At 41.4% G+C, this 6,152-nt stretch overlaps 1 pseudogene; it reads right to left on the minus strand.

Moving 5' to 3' along the window:
- Positions 1-1,225: 1,225 nt before the first annotated feature.
- LOC111977648 (toll-like receptor 13) lies at positions 1,226-5,275 on the minus strand (annotated as a pseudogene).
- Between the last annotated feature and the right edge of the window lie 877 nt (positions 5,276-6,152).

Below are 6,152 nucleotides of genomic sequence, written 5' to 3' on the forward strand. Positions count from 1 at the left end.
GGTTCTCCCATCTCCACAGAGGAATTCTAGAGCTCCGTCAGAGTGACCAACGGATTCTTGGTCACCTCCCTGAGCAAGGCCCTTTTCCCCTGATTGCTCAGTTCGACTGGGCGGCCAGCTCGAGGAAGTCTTGGCGATTCCAAACTTCTTCCATTTAAGAATGATGGAGGCCACTGTGTTCTTGGGGACATTCAATGCTGCAGAAATGTTTTGGTACCCTTCCCCAGATCTGTGCCTCAAAACAATCCTGTCTCGGAGCTCTACGGACAATTCCTTTGACCTCTTGGCTTGGTTTTTGCTCTGACATGCACTGTCAACTGTGGGACCTATATAGACAGGTGTGTGCCTTTCCAAATCATGTCCAATCAATTGAATTTACCACATGTGGACTCTAGTCAAGTTGTAGAAACATCTCAAGGATGATCAATTGAAACAGGATGCACCTGAGCTCAATTTCGAGTCTCATAGCAAAGGGTCTGAATCTTTATGTAAAATATATGTTTTTTWAAATTATTATATTAGCTAAAACCTTCAAAAAACCTAATGTGGCTTTGTCATTATGGAGTATTGGGTGTAGATTGATGAGGATAAAAAAAAAAAAAAACATTTTCTACTAAGGCTGTAACGTAACACAATGTGGGAAAAGTCAAGGGGTCTGAATACTTTCTGAATGCACTGTGAATCCGAAACACTCCATTTAGTATGGTATGTTAGGTTTGTCATGGCTGCATATGACAGATGGGTGGGCATATAACTCAAACATCTAGCAACCCAAAGGTTGCGAGATCGAATCTCATCACGGACAACTTTAGCATTTTAGCTAGTGAAGAACTGTTCAACTACTTACTACATTTTTGATAATTAGTAACTACTTCGCTTATTAGCTAACCCTTCCCCTAACCCGAAACCCTTTAACCTAACTACTAAACTTAACCTTAAGCCCTAACCCTAACCCCTAGCCTAGCTAACGTTAGTGAGTTAGCTAACATTAACCACCTAGCCACCAAGCTAGATTTCATAACATATATTATGTTTTGCAAATTTGTCACATATTGTAAGTTTTGTATGAATACATACCAAACTAAACATATCATACTAAATTTGGCCTCGAAGATATATGTACAGAATAATGTGAATTGCTCTGAGACCAGTTTGTCGGAAGCAGTGGATTGAGAACCAGCCCATGCAAAAAAACTGATAGCTTAAACTGACTTTGATGGGGATTTTTTTTATTATGTTACTGAGATTGACCCATGGGCGCATCAATACTCTTAGGAACTTCTTAAAGATGCACTCCAGGATGATAAGCACAGCAAAATTGTAACATACTATATAGTATGAAATAAATTCATAACATATCATAAGAATAGGTAAAAAAACACTTTAGATGGCGTAATACAACACAAAACGGGGACCACTTCTGGCTCGTGAGCACCACTTTCAAAAAYACTGGCTGAAATTGTACAAAGGTTTGAGAGTGCATCTTTAATATTCTCATGTAAATAAGGWTCAGAGTGTGATGGTTGTTTCAAATCAAGGTTTCACTATCACAGAGCCTGCACCCCAGAGAGGATGGGATTTTCCTCAGCAGGGCCGTCCTTGGTCTCTAAAGCCAGCCGTAGTTGCTGCCARAAGACCCCAGTGTGCACCCCAGCTCTGGGCCAACTCARGTAKGTGCGTCTCTTCACCAGCTTCCTCATCCGGTGGTAGGGTGACAGCTGGTGGGTAGGGATCTCCTCCAGGAACACCAGAATCAGGACGTCCTTCTGCTCATCAAAGAGCCGGAAGCTGGCCACCTGGATCTCCCGGGAGCACCACTCACTCTCCAGGTAGCGGYGGCTGATCACACAGATGGTCTTGCGGCTTCCGTAGATGCCGTCCATAATGTTGTCTATGATTGGTTTGCCTGGCTGGAAGTCCCGGTGGTGGAGACACARCTTCCAGCCCTGCTCTCCCTCCAGCTCTGGCAGAAGCTCCCTCAGGACCCAGGGCTCATCGTRGGCGTTGTAGGAGATGAAGGCATCGTACTGACAGCCATGAGGCGTGTGCTTATTCCTTTGCTTGGTGTCATAGAGGAAAGCCAGGAAGAGGTAATAGCCGTAAATTACCTGCCATTTCAGGAAGTGGTAGGCAAAGGATGCTATCAGGRTGAGGAGGACCAGACAAGTGGTAGAGATGTAGTAGTRAAGTCCTAAGYGTACTATACAGAACTGAAGCTCAACATCCAACAGCTTGGTGTCCTTTAGATCGGCAGGATAGTTGCAGGTAAATTCTCCTGCACCAACAACTTGTGTTTGGKTGTYGYTCTCYATCCACTSGACAAACCAAGCATCGCTGCAGCCACAGGTGAAAGCATTATCTTGCATGTCCAGGTATGTCAAGGCAGGGAGAGAACGCAACACTGTCTCATTGACTACTGTTATGTCGTTCTTGCTCACCTGCAATAAAGTGACTCTACTGAGGTTTGCTCCTATGAGGAAATCTAAGGACTGAATTCGGGCTTTGGTTAGGTACAGGCTGTTGAGCCTTGGGATTGGGTGAAACAGCTTTGGAGTGAGGGCTGTGAACTCATTCTTACTGATATCTAGGAACCACAACCGGGGTGTGTAAATGAATGTGCCTGGGTACAGCTCCTTAATATTAAGACTCCCTGCCTGGAATGACAATAAAGATTTCAGTCCTTCAAGGAAGTTGATAGGTAGATGAGACAGTCCCTTGTGACGCTGACTAAATATCCTGAGGTTCTCCAGAGATGTCAGATGAGAGAAGGGTGGAGGGTTTAGTTTATCATCATTTACATATGTGATGTAATTACAGGATATATCAAGACTTTTTAAGAGTGGGAGTCCCATGAGCACAGTATTTCTTATGCCTATTTGAGTGATCTTATTTGAGCCCAGTTTAAGTTCTGTAAGGTTGACCAATCCCTCAAAGGCTCCATCTTCCATGCTGGCAATCTGRTTGTCAAATAAAAGTAAAGTCTTGAGTGATGTTAAGCTTTTAAACTCTCCTTTTCTGATAGAGCTCAGTTTATTGCCTGCCAAGTTCATCATCTCAAGTTTGTGCAAAGCATTCATGAASGCATCATTCAAGGTCAGGATTTTGTTTGATCCCATTTTAAGGATCCTTAATTCTTTCAAATCCTGGAAAACACATGCCGGAAGGTTGGGGATTTGATTGTGGAAAATAATGAGWTSTGTGAGTTCTGTAAGATTGGAGAAATCTGAGCAGTCTAGTTTATTGATGATATTGAAGCTGAGATCCAGGATCTTCAGTGTCGGTAGATTTCTTGTGGCCTTTGGCAYGAAAGAAAGCCTATTGTGGCCCAGTWTCAAAGCACTTAATTGCTCTATTGATCTGAATGAAAAGTCAGACAGCTGAGTAAGACCAGTATYTGATATGTCCACTTCTGTCAGGTGTTTACATGACTGYAGAAATTCCTCAGAGAGATTACCTATGTTGTTATATTCCAGCCGGAGCACACTGAGTGTAGGTATACGGCAGGCAATATCAGTGAGAGCWWTGATCTTGAGCCTTGAGCYGTTGACGAGKTCATGCAATCTCAGATGGACTAATGAGGAGTTGACAGTCTGCAGYACCATACCCATCCTCTCGAAAGACATCTCAATGCCGCTCAAGTTGAGACGATTGACGTTTCTCAGAAAAGACCTGTCCAGCACATCCCATTCCATGTGTCCAAGTTGGCCACAGTAGGCGATGTCTAACACCTCAAGGTAAGGAAGAACATCTGCCGTGATCCTGAAGATTCCCAATGGATTCCGGGATAAATCCAACAGCCTCAGCTCTATAGACGTGTTTGATATTTCYTKTGACTGGAAAGAGGTGAATCTGTTGCTCCCAATGTACAACTCATGTAAGTGTGGTAATTGTACGATGGGCTGAACTTCCTTCATATTCTCAAGGTTGTTMTTGGTTAAATTCACTGTCTTCAAACTGGAGAGAAGCTGAAAGGATGAGGAGCTGATGGTTGCAATGAGGTTGTTGTCCAGATGTAGCAGGGAGAGGTTGGCCAGGCCCTGAAACAAATGGTCTGACAGGGTTGTGAGTCTGTTATGAGCCAAACCCAGCTCCTGAAGAGCCTCTAGGTGTCCAAGAGCCCCATCGCCACTTGAGAGATCTGGTTTCTGGACAGTTTAGAAATTTAGGTTTGATAGGCCTTAAAATCCAACTTTTCGATCTTGGAAATGTTATTCATGGACAAGTCTAAATTGCTTACTTTCCGCGGAATAGCTATAGGTATGACTTCAAGATCCTGTATAACAGAGTACTTTCATGTCAGAGGGGTCACTGAGATTACCCGGATTGTGCAGTTTTTCAGGAAGTACCCACATGCTGGATCAGCTTAGACAGCAATACATCAGGAAACAAAGAAAGAGTCTCAGCTGAGAGAATGTAGACCCACTTTGTTTTCCTGGCATGGTTATCTTGAGTGTCATCGTGTTAGAGGCTTCCCACTGGGCACACACTRGTTGARTCAACGTTATYTCCACCTAATTTCAATGAAATGACGTTGAACCAACGTGGAATAGACGTTGAATTGACGTATGTGYCCAGTGGATTGACGTCTTCTTCAGTTCTAGAGTAAATAACAAGGAAAAATATAGTGACTAACTGTTACATGATTTTGGTGCTGGAAATATTACATAATGAGACAATCTAATTAAATTGCAATAACAYTGAYAGCTGTTGGTATTGTGGTCCTCAAAATAACTGACAGATGATTAATGATAGGTAATCCAATATATCAACATAGCTCACAAAAGTTTGCTTTACTGATAAAGACAAACTATATTAGAGAGGAAAAAAGGAGAAGACCACTATCAAATAAAAAATGAGTAGATAAGGTTAAAAACATTGTCTGAATAAGAGAAATCACAAAACATATTGTATCATATTTTTTAGTAGCTAGACAAGCAAAAGACAATGAAAAACATAGCCAAAATACATGGTAATTATTTTTACTCACAATTGTCAGAGAACAGTGAACGCTAGTGCAGCATAGGACTGTGATCACCTGAGTCCCGGTTCTACCACCGTGCTCCAAAGAGCGCTTCCCTGCCGTTTTACTTCACTATATTAAAACCCTTTGTTTAAAAAATAGTCTTAGTCTTGGATAACTTTTTGACTTGTAAGCACAGATACAGAACAAAGTGACTGGGTAGACTAGACACACCGCGTTGATTAAGTTAAAGGGACAGACGAGAGAGAGAGAGAGGAAATGTGTCATTCTCATTATTTGGGGGGAACATATGATTTACCATAAGTCAGGAGGAAGTGAGAAGAAAGTTATTGAGCAAACATCACAAAATTGGACGTCAGAAGAAAATGCTGTTGCTGACCCCAAAAATAAAATAAACATAGAATTAAGAAATCCTTTCTGAGAACTAAGATCTGAAGCAAATCTCTGAAACATCAAGTTATGTCTTATTGCTTGGTCAAGGAAATGTCTAAAACCAGTCTTTTAGAAGAGACACTTCTTTGGCTCCTTGGTGTAATAACAGTTTATGTCCACTAGATGACGYAATATRCAAMGTTATGTGTTAGTAAAGAAGGCTCAGGATGGCAGGGAATGCAACATGGAATTAGTAACTTTTTCAAGAGGCTGGCCATTTAGGCTCACAGCAAATATAGCCTAACAAAACCAACTGATGAAACTTAAACAAAAAAAGCTTCACAGAGCTGAACATTATAAGTATTAGAATTTGGTCCATAATGTGTAACTCTCATGTTTGAATTCATTGCATTGCCTTGGTCGATTATTAAGTGAGGGAGAGTTATTTGTGTGCAGTGGTGTAAAGTACTTAAGTAAACATACTTTAAAGTACTACTTAAGTAGATTTTTGGGGTATCTGTACTTTACTTTACTATTTATATCTTTGACTACATTTAATTTTACTTCACTACATTCCTTAAGAAAATATTGTACTTTTTACTCCATACATTTTCCTTGACACCCAAAAGTATTCGTTACATTTTGAATGCTAAGCAGGACAGGAAAATGGTCCAATTCACGCACGTATAAACCAATAAATCCCTGGTCATCCATACTGCCTCTGATCTGGCGGACTCACTAAACACACATGCTTCGTTTGTAAATGATGTCTGAATGTTGGAGTGTGCCTGCCTATGGC

The sequence above is a fragment of the Salvelinus sp. IW2-2015 genome, linkage group LG18, assembly GCF_002910315.2.
Source record: "Salvelinus sp. IW2-2015 linkage group LG18, ASM291031v2, whole genome shotgun sequence".
Classification (NCBI taxonomy): Eukaryota; Metazoa; Chordata; class Actinopteri; order Salmoniformes; family Salmonidae; genus Salvelinus; species Salvelinus sp. IW2-2015.